At 45.7% G+C, this 16,955-nt stretch overlaps 1 protein-coding gene across 3 annotated transcripts in view; it reads left to right on the top strand.

Moving 5' to 3' along the window:
• Nucleotides 1-3,227: 3,227 nt before the first annotated feature.
• Nucleotides 3,228-16,955, top strand: part of LARP4B (La ribonucleoprotein 4B) — a 92,736-nt gene continuing 79,008 nt past the window's right edge. Inside the window, exon 1 of one of the 3 annotated variants that reach the window (XM_045465191.1) lies at nt 3,228-3,304. The gene's annotated coding sequence lies outside the window, so the exon portion shown is untranslated. Of the gene's footprint in view, nt 3,503-3,954; nt 4,371-16,955 lie in introns of those variants that run through there. The other 2 variants (XM_045465190.1, XM_045465192.1) reach the window with 2 other exon arrangements.

Genomic DNA, 16,955 nt, shown 5'->3' with positions numbered 1-16,955 from the left:
GCAGGAAGAGATGTATGGGGACCAATTTGTGAAGGCTAGTCCATAAAACACAACTCGGACTTGCCCTCAAGGGCCGACAATCAGGGGAGGAGGATGAGGAGGCTCTTTAAGGAGATGTGTGTTGGCACACTGGGTGGTAGCGTGAGTATATAGGAAAAAGATTGGCCGCTGTGCTATTGAAACAAGTCAGGAGAGAGGGAATGGCAAGCAAAACCTTCCTAAGGGGGAGGAATGATTTCTTAGGTAGGATAGGTAGAACTTGTAATGGTGTGACATGGGAAGTGAGAGGGTACGTGGGCTGAGATATTTATGCTAACATGTTTTTTAAAAGTGATTTTTTCTGAACAGAAATGCCATAAAAATGTGTTTTAGGTTATAACCTCACATTCCAGGGTGAAAATGGATGTTTCTTTTGAAACACAGGTCAAAAAAATCATAGGGGAACAAAAAAACAGTTTTTCTTTTATTTTGTAAATTTCATTTTCTTTGTTTTTAATTCCAACACAGTTCACACAGTGTTATATCAGTTTCAGGTGTACAACGTAGTAATTCAACAGTTCTTCTTGATAAGTGTACTCTGAATCGTCATCACTTATTTCCCCCATCCCCCCCCCCCCCCCACTCTCCTCTGGTGACCATCAGTGTGTCCTCCACAGTTAAGCGTCTGCTCCTTGGTTTGTCTGTGCCTCTTTTTTTCCTTTGCTTATTTGGTTTCTTAAATTCCACATGTGAGTGAAATCCTGTGGTATCTTTCTCTTATTTCACTTACCATTCTACTGTCTAGCTCCATCCACGTTGTTGCAAATGGCAAGATTTCATTCATTTTTATGCCTGAGTAATATTCCATTGTGTATATACACCGCATCTTCTTTATCCATTCATCAGTTGATGGACACTTCGGTTCTCTCCATAGTTTGGCTAGCGTTGATAACACCGCTACGAACATCAGGGTGCACATCTCCCTTTGAATTAGCGTTCTCATATTCTTTGGGTAAATACCTAGGAGTGCGATTGCTGGACTGTAGGGTAAATTCTATTTTTAACTTTTGGAGGCAACTCCATACTGTTTTTCACAGCGGCTGCACGAGTTTGCATTCCCACCAACAACAGTGCATGAGGGTTCCCTTTGCTGCGTCCTCACCAGCACCTGTTGTTTCTTGTGTTGTTGATTTTAATCATTCTTTTTTTTCAAGTTTATTTATTTATTTTGAGAGAGAGAGAGCGGGGGAGGGGCAGAGAGAGGGAGAGAGAGAATCCCAAGCAGGCTCCATGCTGTCGGGCACCATGAAATGATGGCCTGAGCTGAGATCAAGAGTCCCATGCTGAGCCAGCAGAGCCACACAGGCACCCTGATTTTAGCCATTCTGACAGGGGTGAGGTGATATCTACAAAAAGCATTTTGATCGAGGAAGGATCACACACTGTGAGTACAAAATAAGAGATGTCATTTCAACATAAAGTATTCCCATATCACTTAGGTTACTGGTTTTTTCTGTAATTTAGGAACTTATCTGTGTACCATAATGTCTGCCTGAATGTAGACATAAGCAAGATGGTGAAAGCTTAATTTACCATCTTTAGGGAATTCCTGATTGGTCCAAGGAGGTCCACGTCACTGGGCCTAGGGGTGAGTTCAGCAGCAGAGAGGAGGGGCCTGAGTCCAGAACATTACAGGAGCAGTTATGCACATAGAGCCCACCTGAGAAAGGCTCCCCGCCTGCCCCACCGGTGCTCTTGGGAAATGTGTTTTGTTTTTGTTTTTTGTTTTTTAAGTTTATTCTGAGAGGGAGAGAGTGTGAGTGAGCAGGGCAGCGGCAGAGGGACAGAGAAAATCCCAAGCTGGTTGTCACACCCCACACAGAGCTCAAACCCTGGACCTGAGCTGAAATCAAGAGTTGGGTGCTGGAGACTGAGCCCCCGGGCTTTAAACGCTACACTTAGTGCTTTCAGTGTTGGAGGGAATATCAGTCCTTGGAGGTTTTTATTTTTAAAGTCTTGCTATGAAGGGGCATCTGGGTGGCTCAGTCGGTTAAGCGTCGGACTTCGGCTCAGGTCATGATCTCACAGCTTGTAAGTTCGAGCCCCGCATGGGGCTCTGTGCTGACAGTTCAGAGCCTGGAGCCTGCCTCGGATTCTGTGTCTCCCTCACTCTCTGCCCTTCCTTTGCTACTTCTCTCTCTCTCTCTCAAAAATAAACATTAAAAAAAAAAAAAAAAAAAGTCTTGCCGTGAATATCACTATGTAGTGTGCAAGCTCCTTAGAGCCGGGAGATGACATGGTCACACAGCAAAGTGCACCCAACACCGGGCCCTGAGGACGCGCCGGGCCCTGAGGACGCGGAAGTCCAAGCGCACACCTGCATGCACACGTCCCTCCGCAGCACGAATGGGAAACACAGGTGCAGGGACAGGCTGGGCAGTGACCAGAAAACACCTTCAGTACGTGTGAACTTCTGCAGTGGGACTAATTCAAATGTCCACGTCCATACGTCCATACGCGATCAGTGCTCAGTAGGGAGCCGGCTTCAAGGAGGTGAACACACTCGTCTTCCGTCCCCGCACCACGGGTGTGGGTGGGTGACACAATGTGACTCGAGACCCGAGAGAGCCTGCAGCACGGAGCTGACGCCCAGCGCCCCGGGGCTCTCCGGAGCCCAACCTGCGCCTGGGCGGACCGGGCGGGAGCGGGGGGGAGAAGTGGTGTGTGGGTGTGTCTGTTCAGGCACTGAGGGGCAGGGGTCCGCGGGCGGGGTCGCCATCCCAGGGTGAGGGGGAGACCGGGTCGCGGTCCTAGGGTGAAGGGGGGACGGGGTCGCGGTCCCGGGGTGAGGGGGGGACGGGGTCGCGGTCTCGGGTGAGGGGGTCGGGGGTCGTGGTCTTGGGAGGCGGGGACCGGGGTGCCGGGAGACGGCCATCTGCTAGCAAGGCGGAGGTCGCAGGACTACGCTACGGCGCCGCCTCCTCAAGTCGCAGCGGGGGCGGTACGGGACCGAGGGGACGCCGGGGCGGGGCGGGGTTGCGTGCGCGCCCGCGCCAATCACAAGCGCAGCCGGGAGGGGCGCGCGCACGGAAAGGCCGGGAAGCAGAGGGGAGGGCCGGGCGCCGCACGCAGCCAATCGGGACGCCGCGCTGCCATGACGAGAGGCTCTCCCGGGCGTAGAGCGCCAGTCGGCGGGCCCGGCCGCTGAGTCCGAGGGCGCGCGGGTGCGCGGGCGCGCGAGGCGGGACTTCCGCCGAGCCCCGGAAGTGGGAGCTGTGTGTTCTCATGCGAACGGGAAGGAGCGTTGGGGCGCCGGAGTCGCGAGGTTGAGACATTTTCGGGCCCGAAACGGGAAGGAGCCGCCGCCGCCCGCCGCCAGCCCGCGCCGCGCCGCCCCCGCCGCTCGTCCGGGCCGGCCGCGCCCTCCCCGCCCCTCCCTCTCGGCCCCGTCCGCGTGTGGCGCGGTCGCCGGGCACCGGGGCTGCGGCGGTCGGCGGCCGGGCGGCGGCGGCGCTGCTGACAGGTGAGCGCGGCAGGCGGCGAGCGGGCCGCTCCGTCCTCTCCGCTTCCCGCTTGGAGCCGGGCCGCCGCCTCGGACCCGCGCCGCGCCCGCCTGTCACGGGCCGCCATCTTCCCGGAGGACGCGGCGGCGGGCGGCGGGCGGGCCGGACGGGGCCGGGCGGCGGGCAGGGCCGCGGTGGCGGGGCCGCGCCGGGCTGCGGGGCTCGGGTGCAAGGCCGGGGGTCGGGGCCGGGGCGCGGGGGTCGGGGGTGGGAGTCGGGGGCGTGGGGGTCGGGGCCGGGAGTCGGGGCCGGGGGCGTGGGGGTCGAGGCCGGGCCAGCGCCGCCGTCCGGCCCGCACTGCAGAGGCCTCGCCCTGCCCTCCGCCCCGGGCCCAGGCCCCGGCGGGCGGCCGAACGGGGAGGGGACGGGGTCATTCGGACCAGGAAGTGGGGATCCTGTTGCTCCGGGTGTGTCTGGGGAGCTCCCGTTCTCCTCTCGATGGGCTTGAGCAGAGGCGGGTTCTGAAGGAATTAGAGAGAAATCAAATCTAAGGATGCCCTGCCTTCGAACTAGGACCACGGTACACTGTGGTGAAAAGGACAGGTCAGCAGTCTCTTACCACCTGCGTCTCAGTCGTGTCCGATCCGAACGTAAACTTAAGATTTCGGCGCAGTTTTGTGTTGCATGTTCGTTTCTTATTTTTATGTAAAACGGCCTTTAATTTTGGATGAGATGCAACTAGAAAATTATCCGTAGGGTAACTCTTAAGCGTTCGACGCCGTCTTCCTGGCTGCACTGTAATTTGTCCTAATCTTAAACGGAAGTTTGAAGTTTTGGATAACTGAGGAAACCGAACGATTTCGCTGCACTGTGCAGGGAAATTACTTGGTAAGTGTGAGGGTTTTAAAAAAGTATAATGCCAACTCGAAGACGAATGTTGTAAGTATACAAATTACTTTCCCTTTCGAAAGTTTTTTTTTTCTTAATGCTATTTAGTTGGTCTCTTAAGTTGTGTTAAGAATTTAAAATGCACTTGAAATAAGTGCTAAGTTGTCCTTTGCAAAAGGGGGGGGGGAGGGGAAGAGATGTTCCCTGGTGCACTGTGTGAGCAATGTGCAATTTCCATACTTCCCCACCTGCCCGGCTCCCTCTAATTTACAGTCAGGGTAATTTACAGAAGTTGAAATGGTTGTGGCTTTTTCGCTTTCCTCTGTATTTAGTATAGGGACAGGCAGTTTGATGAAACAAGCTATAAGAGAGATCTCTTGACTGGAGTTTGCTTAGGTTGCTAAAGTGAAGCATCAGATTAGCAAATTTATTATTCAACCATAAAGTTGATTTGTGTATTTCCCTTTGAAACTTGCCTGTGGTTAGAGATAAATTTCATCCTGTATTTTGAAACATTAATGTGACTTGACTTATTTACATGGAAGAATGGCATGGTGTCTTACTGGTTGGAAATGACTTACCCTCTTGGTGCTTCACTGGCCATCTCTAGAAGGGGTAATAATGTCAGCCTCTTAGGGTTGTTGTGACAAGTTGGGTGTTTTACTATTCATTAACCTATTAATAGAAATTAATAATAAGTTCTTATTAAAACTTGAAAATGTTTACCTTACTACTATTTTCAATATTCAGTGATTGTCAATTTTAATAAAAAATTAAAAAATGCTTTGGAGAGTTTTTGTTTTGGTGTGTTTTGGTTGTTTGTTTTTGCTTGATCACATGTATCTGGGCAGAGAGAAAGCAGATTCTGAGGATAAAATGTGTATTTTGAGAAAGCAGTTACACTATGTTTGAGTAGAAGCCAGAGAGAAAATAGATGATAATGCAAGTGCTAGCATTCATTTTAACATGTTTTCCTGGAAGAGTAGATGAGATTAAATGGCAGCATATTCAGGGAGATAGTGATTTTATTTAGGGTTCCCAGGGATTGTGCTTTAAAGGAAGTTGAGAGTTGGAGAATTTATTGAACTTAATATGATTTCCACAAATAAGCATAAGTTTTGACAAATACATACTTAACCTCTGTGGACACATTTTAGTGACTTGTTTGTATGAAGCAGTCTTCATATATAAAAGGTAAGTCTAAAATATGAAAAGTGCAAGTTGGGAGCACCAGGTTGTTAACAGTAATACAATAAACAGTACCTTCAGGTAGTTTAACTCCTGTTAAGTAGATTTGCAACGGTATTTACAAGTTTTTGTAGTGCTAGACCTGTGGTCCCATTTACCAAGTGCGAAGTGCCTGACAGACTCCTTCCACTCTTATTTCAAGGTGTAGTGCTGGATTCATACTTTCCATAGTGATAAGTGGGATCATAATTTTGGTCTTCTAATTTTAGTAACATGTGGTCTCTTTATGATGGTCCCTGGAGATTGTTAAAAGCAGTATGGATCTATGTTACTTTAAGTTGTGTTTGCTATTGCCCTCCCCTTAAAGGCACAAGTTTTAAATATGCTTGCATAAGCTCATGGTTATGCTCTTAGAATTCTCTCGTACTGGGGCCCCTGGGTGGCTCAGCCAGTTAATGGCCGACTTCAGCTCAGGTCATGATCTCGCGGTCCGTGAGTTCAAGCCCTGCGTCGGGCTCTGTGCTGACAGCTCAGAGCCTGGAGCCTGTTTCAGATTTTGTGTCTCCCTCTCTCTGACCCTCCCCCGTTCATGCTCTGTCTCTCTCTGTCTCAAAAATAAATAAACATTAAAAAAAAATAAAAAAAAAAGAATTCTCTCGTACTTAAGTATTTTTTTCAGTTTGGTAAATGCCAGAAAATCTCCGTGTGTTCTTGTAATTCTTCCTAAAAGGCCATTGACTGAACGTTTTTCTTATGGACAGAAGAAAACAAACACTGAAGTAGTTTTTATGGAAAATACATAGTTAAAAACTTGCTGGGCTTTGTTGCTTTTGCTCTTTTGTAAAACTTTATTCCTTTAAAGAGTTCTCTTTTTTTGTCAGAGCTAATTTTAGAGTACACAGTAAATGAGGCACTGCCTTCTGAGAGAGAGAAAACTCACCAGATCTGATTGTAGTTTAGTTTAGCTCAGACTGTTTGCTAATTGTTGTACTTGCTAATACCTTTGGAGCTACTCTACTTTTCCTGGAGTTACCTTGACTAGAAAATGAATTTCTTTATTAGAATATGGAATTGTAAAGTGAAAAACCATTAGGTTCTCTTATTAGAAGGAAGATAATTCCAATGTGGAAATGTTTTTTTGTTTTTTTTGTTTTTTTTTTTGCTAACCATCTAACGCTTTGTTTTTCCTGTATGTAAATAAATGTCTTTAACCTTAGGAACAGGTAAGAAAAGTATTAACTCCGCTCATGTCTCCTTCCCTTCTTACCTTCCTCCACCCCCAAAGGCCCTCTTGTCCCTTTAATGCTTTCATAAACTGACTTTTCACCATTTTCCTAGTAAGCTGCCTTCACTTAGTTAATAAGGGCTGCAGGTGAGTGATGCCACCACTTTTGCATCTCCTGTCGCAGTTTGATTTTGTCTTTAGTGTCCGTCCTACTTCCCTGGTAGTGAGACCTGGGTCACAGAGTGAATTGTATAACGTGAAGGACGTTTCATAATTTGACTCAAATTTAAAAGCATGCTACTTGATTTTTAGGGAGACTTTGATAATCCTTAAGATGAGACTTAGTCTTCACTGAAAATGTTCTTTATGAAGTCTAATATGCAAATTTTTTGGCTTAAAAACTTATAAATTAGGATAGTATTTGTGTGACAGAAATAACATGTCTCTTTTTTACAGCACACCGTTTTAGTCACACTATGGCTAGAGGCTGCTTTAAAAGCATATCCTGTTTGTTGGGCCCTTTTTAAAAACTCCTCTGTGACTGTCCCCTGCCTAAATAAGAAACACCCAGGGGCCTGGCTCCAGGGGCCTTGGCATTTCTGCATCCTCCTTGCTGGCCAGGCCACCTTTGCTGGGCCTGAACTGACCACTGCCTCTACCTCAGGACCGTGATGTTGGAGATGGTGCTGCCTCTGCTCCCCATAGTTTCTTTGCTTGAAATTGAACGCCTTTTTTTAAATTTATTTTTTCTTAACTTTGCTCTTTAATCCATCCTTATAAGGGTATTTCAGGAGTCCTTCAAGAATCTTTGCCTTAATTTCTAAAGTCGTGCTTAGTGCCTCTCTGTTTTGTATCACCTTAGGCACAGCCCCTAATTAAGTAAAGCTCCTTGTGGGTGAGATGCTTTTTTTGTAACCTCTTTGCCAAGCTCAGGTCCAGGCCCCCCATACAGATCTTTCTCAACTTAGGATGGGCCTATGTCCTGGTAGACCTCTTGTAAGTTGAAAATGTTGTTAAATCAAAAATGTATTTAATACACCTAACCTTGAACCTCACAGCTTAGCCTTATTTACTGTAAACATGTTCAGAACACTTACATTAGCCCGCGGTTGGGCAAAATGCTCTAACACAAAGCCTGTTTGATTATGAAGTGGTGATTGTCTCTTGTGTCATTCATCGAATACTGAAAGTGACGAACAGAATGGCGGTGTGGGTACAGTTGTTACTCTCACGATCATGGGGCTGTCTGGGAGCCTGCTGGCTGGGAACAAGGTGGAAATTCAAAATTTGAGGTACAGCTTCTACTGAATGTGTATCACTTCTGCACCATTGTGAAGTTGAAAACTTGTATGTTGAAACATAAATTGGGGGCCCTGTGTAGATGTTTAGTAAACTTTAACTGGATGGAAAAAGGCGTGTCTGAAGACACCTCTCACTTGGTTGTAGGGAAATGACTTGCGGATAGTAGTTGCATGCCTGTATAACAGACACGAGAATCTTCACTTGAAACAAATGCAGTGGAAAGTGCATGGTTATGTTTACAAAATGTGAGTGGTTTGATAGCTCTATCTAGTGCTTGCTGTGTTTTAGATGGACTCATTTAATTACGTGACCTAGATTGTACTCTTTCTCAGTCTTTAGAAATGTGCCCCCTTTTTAATAACAAATGTTTCTTCTTTATTTGGCTTTAAAATGAAAACAAATTATATTAGCCCAAACAAAGCAATTTACAATAGTGAAAATGTATTTTTAAACTTAAGTGGATTTTTCCATTTTTCATTCCCTGTGGAGAGTCATTGCTGCAGGGTCGGGTAGGGATGTAAGACAAGGGCTCATGCCTTCTTTGAGGAGGTGTTTTGATCGGTGGGACGTGCGCAGTACAAAGACAAATGATACCAGAGCTTTAGAGCTCTTCTCTAGGGCTTGTGGTCTAGAAGGATCTAGAAGGGAAAGTGTGTTGTTTTATTTAGAGGAAAGCAGGCAGGCATTTGGGTTCTTGAAGCTTCCATCCACAAAACTTGTTGATGGCTCTCAGCACACACTCCCTCGAGTAGTCTAGCTGTCACTGTTATATTACTACAGCGGGTCCTATGGCCGGCCCCCTGATCTCCGTTCCCTTTTTTCTCTTTGTAGCTCTTACTATACTGTAATGTTCCAAGTAATTTCCATGTATTTTTTTTTTTTTTAATGTTTGTTTATTTTTGAGAGAGATAAGAGGGCGAGCAGGGGAAAGGCAGAGAGAGACAGACACAGGGAGAGACAGGATCCTGAGCAGGCTCCACGCTGTCAGCACAGAGCCAGATGCAGGGCTCAAACTCATGAACCGTGAGATCGTGATGTGAGCTGAAACCAGGAGTCGGACTGAGCCGACATTAACCGACTGAGCCACCTAGGCGCCCCTGTAACTTCCATATTTTATGTATGGTGCTTGAAAGTTAACTTTCTGAGGTTGAGGGTTTCTGTTTTCTTCAGTGACATGCACCTAGACCTTTGAACAGTACAGAGTGTTCACTGAATAATTTATGAATAAATCTTAGGGTTATAATGGTGAGCAGAAGGGATGGATTGCTCTCCTTTCTGGAGCTTACTGTCCACTGAGGGACGTAGATAACCAATGAGCACGTATGAGAGCCATACATTGTGTTGGCCTTGTAGGCCTTGAGGGGCCAGGAGGCTCCCTTAGGAAGAGTGCAGTAGGGCGGGGGGGAGGGGTAGCTGGCCATGGAAACAAGATGGGTGCACAGCAATACTGAGCACAGCGTTTGGAGGAATAATTTGAATGAGGCTGAGTAAAGAAGGGGTCAGACGAGGTAGCAGCTGGATCACACGGGATCTGAGAGATCTCCGCATAGGTGAGAATTTTGCTCTAGTCCTAAGAACAATAGAAAGCAGTTGGAGGGTTTTCAGCAGGAGAATTCCATGACTATTGCCTTTTTAAGCAATCTTATTCCGATTTATGGAGAGTGGCATGGGGAGAAAGGAAAGGGCACACACAGATGGGTATTACTTGGCCCTGAGGTGGAGGGCCCTCGTGTTTATGTTGTGTTTATCACAGTGCAAAGGTCAAGCCCTGGCCTAAATGAAGAATAGCTTGTTTAGGAACTTTTTCATTTATATTAAACATAATGTTTAAAACAATATTTTAAAAATTTGCCTTAAGTTTGCTTGTGTTTATCAGTTGTAAAGTATATTTGTTTCAGCTTTTATTAAGACAGAATAATTAAGAGATTCCTTTTTTAGAAACTTCTGAAGAATGAGAACATTCTGTTTTCAGATTTTGAAAAGTTTTGTTTTATTGTCAAAGTTCAAAATACAAGGATAAAAACATAGTGACTGGTTTGATACAGATTTACAAGTTGCCTGAGTTTATAAGTTGATTATATCTCTCTGAACATGTTAAAAAACCCCTTTTCAAATATTTTATTCTGAAAATATCGTGTCCTTTAAAACCAGTTCTTTAAAGATTACTTTCTGAACATTTTTCTTTGTTAATTATGTTATTTCTCTGTATTTCATTGTTAAATTTTACCATCTGTGTAATTTCTGCTTTACCATATATAACGTATGTATCCTCAGAGAGCTTGTAGTACTGTATAGCTGCCAGGCTCTTTCCAACTCTGCAGAATCACAGAATAGCGGGAACATTTATTTATTTATTTACTTATTATTTTGAAAGAGAGACCGCGCAAGTGGGGGAGGGGAGAGAGAGGAGCAGAGAGAGAGTGAGTGAGAGAGGGAGGGAGAATCCTAACAGGCTCTGCGCTGTCAGCACAGAGCCTGACGCAGGGCTCGAGCCCACGAATCCTGACCTGCGCTTACACTGAGAGTCAGATGCTTAACTGACTAAGCCACCCAGGCTCCCCAGCAGGAATTTTTAAAAGTAGACTTGAGGGACTTTGGACTTCCGCTCCAGTCGCGATCGGTTCATGAGTTCAAGCCCCACATTGGGCTCCCTGCTGTTGTTAGCACGTAATCCCGCTTTGGATCCTCTGTCCCCCTACCTCTCTCTGCCCCTACCCTGAGCACGCCCTCCATCCCCCCCCCACACACACAAATAAATAAACATTAAAAAAAAAAAAGTAGACTCAAAATGCCTGTGGAAAGTTACCTTTTAAAAATCTAGACATGTAGAACGTAAACCATTTTCTCTTGTGTTTTTAGGAGGTAAAAACATTCGAATGATAGTATGCTAGTTGTCTTTTAGTGCAGAAGTTTATTGTAATAACTTTTTTGGATGAAACTTTCCCTGGGATTGGAAGTTTTCATGTTCCTTTTTGATTAATATCTGAATCTTCAGTGATTCTTGTTTTCAGAATATAAAGCTGTTTCCGGTGTCTCTTCAGCAGGTCACTTGAGTGCAGACCATCGTACAAAATGAGTAACTGATGGATGAGTCAGCGGTATTTTCTTCTTCACACATTACACAGTAGGGGCGGGGGGCAGTCCGTGAGGACCAAAGGTCGAAATGAGTACAGTAGTTCACAGCAGTCTGTCTGTGCTTGCGGCTCTTCACACTTTTTTGTATATGTTGATGTGTTTTCATTTCTTTTGCTGAAATGATTACCTTTCAGGCCACCTCTGTGGGAGAGTTAACCCTAAGGGTGAATGGACCAGGAGGAGAAAATAGAATCGCCACAAAAAACTGCAGATTTTAAGTCTTTTGTGACCCCGTGAACTTCCACTTATGAGTGAAGTGTGTCCCTGCACACAGTGCCTTGAGGTCATAAATGACCGTAAGTTTTAGTAGTTTCAGTCAAGACCAGGGACATTCTCGGCACTTTTCCTTTGAAGTTCAGAATATTGAGAGCATGCTTGTCACTGTGGAGGTTTTTGATCTGTCAGCTCACTAAGTTTTGGGAAAATGCAAGATGACAGTTCAAGAGAAAAAGCTGCGGGTCAGGTATTGTCCCAGGATCATTAATGGCCCCTAATTGTATTACTAGGTGATTTTGTGAGCAGGGCTGGATCACTAACTTCCAGTTTACAACTTGGTGTGTTGGTGCAGTTAGGGAAGTGTATTGAAAATTTGTAAACCATATATTTACCATGTGTTTAATAATATAGTACATCTGATCAGCCTAAATTCCGTTGCATGGAGAATTTTGTTTTCAGCACCGTTGTTCACTGTGGAGGTGGATGATGGGGAGGGAAGCCTCTGACAGTGTTCGCATGGTGTCTGCGTGTGAGCAGTGTAACACTTGGAAATAGGACGTTCCCCGAGACTCTTCTGTTATTAACTGAGATTTGATAAGTAGTTTCTGATAAGCGGGTGTAGTCCTTGGGATTTGGAGCTCCAAAGACTCAGCCTGAAGCCCACGGGAGTGCAAAGTGAGTGGGAGTGCAAAGTGAGCGGGAGTGCAAAGTGAGTGTGCAGGGCAGCCGGTCAGCAAGTGGCAGAGGGTGTGGTGCCTTTGCTGTCATCCCTGAGCTCAGTCCTGCCTTGCGCTCCACTTACAGAACTCCCGGAAGGTGGTCTCGAGGTACTCCCTTGATGGGGGGGGGTTTCACAAAAGAACTAAAGTTGGTGGGAGTGTTCGTTAACCTTTCGAATGCTACAGAACTTTAAGTTGGCGTTTTACGGGGTTTTTTTCTAAAGCAGAATCTTACAGCAGCTATTAAACTCTATTTTTTGAAACAAAAAAAAGCATTCATTTCAAGAAAATTAAGGGTATTGTTCATCATTTTAGATAATTTAAACAACTTACGAAGGCACTGACAGATCTTCCAATTTGTATCATATATTCAGACTGCAGTTAACATGTTGTCTTTGAGAAATTCATATAAATTCAGTGGTTTCCTTCCTGAACTGGCAGACAGTTGTAAACCTTGCTATCCAGGCTGCTGGTGCCGGGCTCCATATTCAGGCTTTGAAATTGTCACCACCTCTGTTCATACTCATCACCTTTTTGTAAAGAGGGCTCAGACTTGAGAGGGGGTGACTTAGGTGAGCACTGCCACCTCTCTTGGCCTTTAGTGTACCATGCTCAACAACTGTTATTGCTTGCTTCCTGCTGTGTGCATAATGACTTCAGATTGGAACCGCCTGCAGTGTTCCTACAGGATGTGAGAAATGAATGCACACTGCCACAGTTCCTCACCCTCAGCAACACGCATTTGGCTTGGGACTCGGAGTATCTAAAATCCTTGTTGTTTTAATTTGTTTTTCAGAACACCTGTTTCACTGTTTGGAAAACTGAGGCCTGGAGACAGTTTGTTTTATATCACACGATGAAGAGCAGAAAATGGGGCCAATCTAGTTTCTTGCTTCCAAGTCCATTGCAAACAGGACCCAACTCTTGGAAATGTTAGGTGTCCTATGTACGCGTTAGGTCCAAGTAACCTGATACATTTGCAGCCTATGCCACACAGCATAGTTAAGCTTCAGAAGTGCTGGTTTGAAACAGAAAGTTTTAATAGTGCTCTGTACAGTGAGTATTCCTAGGGTGAGGGGTACCTCATACCCCAAGACTGAGAGAAGTTCATTTATTTCACTGGACAGTAATTCAGAATTACTGGAGCTGATGCTGACTGATAGTTCGCTTGGAACTTTTACGGTGTTACGGTTACGGTGTTCATGTGTTGAATTATAATCCTAACTGGCCTTGGAGTCGTGATCCTGTTATTTATAAAATGGAGATCGTATTGTGCTAGGATACATATCCTTTGGAATATCAAACTGAAAGATTATCTAGAGTAGTAGATATTTTTGAAATCACAACTGTAGAACTTAAATTCTCTTTTAAGTGTGGTATCCCTTTTGCAGGGAACACTTCGTGTTAGGTGTTATTCACTGTATTTTAATATCATCTGATTAGCATTGTCATGTTGGGAAATGTGAAAGCGTGTTCAGTTGCCATACCTGGCATTTGAGCCCTGGTCTTAGACTCTGGCTGCTCCTTTGTGAGTCAGCGTGGCGCCCCTGGCTCCCCGGGTCCGGCCTCTGGCTCCCTAGTGATTAGTAATGACTGCGTTGGTTTAATCACACGCTGTGATGCACCTGCCCTAAACATGCTCACAGTAGGTAAGATGGGAGTGTCCAGCGTCACTACCTGGTCAGTGGGGACTTGGGGCGCTGGGCGGGCCTCGAGCCTCTGCTCTTGACGACTCCTCAGATGCCCAACCTGTTGTTCATCGGTGGACTGGAGGTGGTGGGGAGGGGGGGGTTCCTTAAACTTCTGTGTCTGTGTTTAACATTTCTGGTATGTGTCTGTTTTTGCAGTGAAAGGACTCGGCTTACAGATTTTCAGAAAGATCTTTGACCTCCACATTCAATACAAAAAAATTTTAGCATATGTTTGCCACTTAGGAACTTCTTCCTAAGAATAAAATAACTTGTTATTTTAATAATTAAATGTAATTTTTTATTGTCAGCATCACTTTGTATTTGGCTCTTCTGGATGTTTAGATTCCACGTATACACATATGCACACATACATCCAGAATCTGGAGAGCATCTGAGATGAAATGAAACCGAACCCACGATAATTTTGCCCCGACCTAAAAATACTACCATTTCCCACATTAACACATCATTTGTAGTCTGCAGCAACAGAGGCTTTTACTTGGAATCATTGTTTTAAAGACCAAAAATTTCTTCCTGCGTGTTTTTTGCATGAAAGACACAGTGTGATTAAAGCACGTATTTCCTGAGGTTTTACTCTGATAGGTACTGTGTCAGGAATATAGTGGCCGAGAAGACAGACGCGTTCCTGCCCTCCCAGCACGGGAGAGACAGCGTGCTCTTGACACGCTGCGCCGCTGGGCATAATGGGTTTGCAACCCAGGCAGTGGGAAGACAGAGAATGCCAAGCGTAGGCCTTCGGGGTGTGAACTGCAGGGTAGTAGATAGTTTCCTGTTTCAGGAAGGTCATTCTGTGAGGAATTGGTGGGGTTGGAGATGCGTAAGAAGTCAGGTAGTGATTTGGTTCCGAGATGGTGGTTATCGGTAATAGAGATGGGAAGATACAGGCTAATTTGAGAAGAAGAGGTTGAAAATGCATTGGTAGGTTTCTGCTTTGGGCAGCTGGGTAGGTGATATGCTGTGTTTCGTTGAGATGGAGGGGTTGTCAGATTTGCTTTATTTGTCTTCAGGAGAAGGGTGGTGGGAATGGATTTTTGTAGACGATGGATTTTGGGGAGCCGATCACTTGCACTGACCTTCAGCCTGCAGTACTCACAGAGGTGGAAGAACACCCCTGGGCGTGGGGTGCGGGAGGAGCCCCTGGAGTCATTTGTGGGCCTTGTGGGGCTGGCGTGGGCTGCCCACTTCCTCTCCCCACCAGCTGGGTGGTGTGCTTTCAGGAGCCAGCTCGGGGTGTTCCCACGCGGGCTCAGGGCACTCCGCTCCTTCCTGCAGTTGTAGGACGTAACTAGTATGGGCTGGTACAGTAGTGTGGAAACACAGGCGCATGACTTTGAAAACTTTGGAGTGTCTCAATAAAAACAAATCACAAGGAAAACTGTTAGGTACATGGGTAAGACACTATAAAAATTGGAGAATATTCTAGAAGGACTGTGCTTTTCACACTTTGTAACTAAGTTGTACTTTAAAGAAACAAAGGGAAAGTCTTGGTGATGCGTTATGGATGTGGTTTTGGTGAGATAGAAAGAAAAGAGGGTCTGGTGGACTGAATCAGTCTAAGGAGAAAGCCCAAGCCATGGAGCATACACGAGTTAAAGTGGTGAAGGGTTCACATGTTGGTGTTTAGAATCGCCTGCTTGAATTCACGGCTACTTCCGGTCACACAGGGCCAGAGCTTGTGTTGCGCTTAGTGCAGAGGAAGAGCATCCGTGGGGGTAAGAAGGGAGGGGGAAAAAAGGCTGAGAGTGGCAAGTATGATCCAGCTGCCCGGAGGCTGAGGAGGGAGAATGCCCAGCACAGGCAGACCTCAGCAGCAAGCAGGTGATGGGCCATCTTCGCAGAGCTTGGAGAGCTTAGAGAGCTTCGCAAAGCTTGGACAGGCCCCCGGCCCCCTGTCTTTATCTTTCCCTGTCCCTGCTTCTCTGACCTTTCGGCTCTTCCTCCCTTGCGCGCGCTCTGTCTTTGGAGACCACCTAGGCCAGGCGTGTTTGAACAGTGCTGGAGGAAGAAGGGAGGATGCAGGAAGAGAGGAGGATGTAGGGTCCCGAGCACAGATAAAGGACCAGCGCTCCCTTAGTTAGTATGTTTCTTCTCCAGATCTTCTTTGGGTGGAAACTGCTGACAAAAAGTCAGTTGTTTTCGTGAAGATTTTTTAAGTTGTGTTATGTTCAGGCTGTATTTGGGGTCCCTTGCTTTGACTTGTGAGGTCCGAATTCCTTTTTAAGTTTTTTTTTTTCAGTTTACTGATTGATTGATTGATTGATTTAGCATATGCAAACAGGGGTGGGGCAGAGAGAGAGAGGGAGATCCAGAATCCCAAGCAGGCTCCGTGATGTCATCGCAGAGCCTGATGCAGGGCCGGATCCTGCTAACTGTGAGATCATGACCTGAGCTGGAATCAAGAGATGACCCTTAACCGACTGAGCCACTGAGGCACCCCTGATTTTCAAGAGCTTGTGTAGGATTATAATTGTTGCAGGATATTTCACTCTCTGTCACCAAAGTGCTAAGAAATCTAGATCTGTTAGGAATACTAAATTCAAGAAAGGAGGGATGCACATTAATATAGGTCTTGAAATAAGGTGTATTTTATCACCACTTATAAAGCTGTTAAATGGCTTTTAATTTTTAAGGAAGCTGGCTTGCCTGTTCACATAACAAGATTTTAGAGAATGTCTATAGGGCTGTAGTGAGGACTTGGGGAAGATAAGTTGCCATCTTTATCACTACCATCTGTTGGATCAAACAGCTCTTTACTGATTTAGAGTCCTACAGACCCTTTGGAATGTTTTCATGATGTGCTGAATTTCATTCTTCGTTTGTAGAAACACTACACATTCAGGATGTTCTTGCTTTGTTTTGATTTATTGGTTAGCTGATTGACACAGATCAGAAGTACCTTTTCCCAAGACAAAGCTTTTCTTTTAATTTAATGCCCTTGAAAGCTACGTGTCTGTTACAGAATGAAGATATTCTGTCTGTGTCGGGTGTACAGGTTTTTGTTGTGTTGGTTGTTTCGTTTTTAATGTTTATTTTTTTAACGTTTATTTATTTATTTTGAGATAGCACGCGTGCACAAGTGAGCAGAGGA

The sequence above is a fragment of the Leopardus geoffroyi genome, chromosome B4 (genome assembly GCF_018350155.1).
Source record: "Leopardus geoffroyi isolate Oge1 chromosome B4, O.geoffroyi_Oge1_pat1.0, whole genome shotgun sequence".
Classification (NCBI taxonomy): domain Eukaryota; kingdom Metazoa; phylum Chordata; class Mammalia; order Carnivora; family Felidae; genus Leopardus; species Leopardus geoffroyi.
The sequence above is the reverse complement of the archived record's forward strand: the minus strand, read 5'-3'. Positions and strand labels throughout refer to the sequence as shown.